Source organism: Oncorhynchus masou, chromosome 24, assembly GCF_036934945.1.
Source record: "Oncorhynchus masou masou isolate Uvic2021 chromosome 24, UVic_Omas_1.1, whole genome shotgun sequence".
In the NCBI taxonomy this organism is placed as follows: Eukaryota; Metazoa; Chordata; class Actinopteri; order Salmoniformes; family Salmonidae; genus Oncorhynchus; species Oncorhynchus masou.
Genome location: NC_088235.1, coordinates 14,515,571 through 14,516,494, shown reverse-complemented (window position 1 = coordinate 14,516,494; position 924 = coordinate 14,515,571).

Below are 924 nucleotides of genomic sequence, written 5' to 3'. Positions count from 1 at the left end.
CTACTGCAGTGTAGTACTCCAGTACAGAACTACTGCAGTGTAGTACTCCAGTACAGAACTACTGCAGTGTTTTACTCCAGTACAGAACTAAATAATAATATATATATAACTACTGCAGAACTACTGCAGTGTGGTACTCCAGTACAGAACTACTGCAGTGTTTTACTCCAGTACAGAGCACCTCAGTGATTTCATACTAATGCATCTACATTACATATGGCTCACATTCATTTAAAGATAATCACTAACCAGAACACTTCTCATTATGATGAGCAGCTTCTGTGTGCTTTTGTCTTGGACATATTCTGGTAACTAGCGAGGCTTCCACATCACAGTGAGATCACGGCACCCTGCCAAGCTGGAACATAATTGCTGCTATTTAGGACAGCAATTGGACCATTTGCATAAAATATGTTGAAAATATCACTAAGATCAGAGAAGTCTGAAGTGCAACTGTGAATTTGAATGAAACTATAGAGAAAGAGAAATACGAAAAGAGAAAGAAGGAGAAATAGAGAGAGAGAGAAAGAGAAATGGAGAATGTTACGCATTAATGTTAGCTCACTGAGACATGTGTAAGGAAAGTTATTGGAGAGCCAAACAGATTTCAGCACCTTTGATAGCTCCTAGCACCAACAACACAAATGACTGAAGGATCAAATGCATGGACAGACATTCAATATTGTTTCACAGTGTAACGTTACCTCACTGAGTGTGAGCTAATATAGTTATGGTGAATTCTGTGTTAGTTATGTGACAAGGTAGAGGTGATATGATATACAGCGCCATGGCCTGTATTCTTTAACCATCTCAGAGTAGGAGTGCCGATCTAGGATCAGGTCCCCCCTGTCGATATTATCTAACTTATTATTATCTAAAAGGGTAGACTGCTGCTCTGAGACGCTTCATGAATACGGGCTCGGG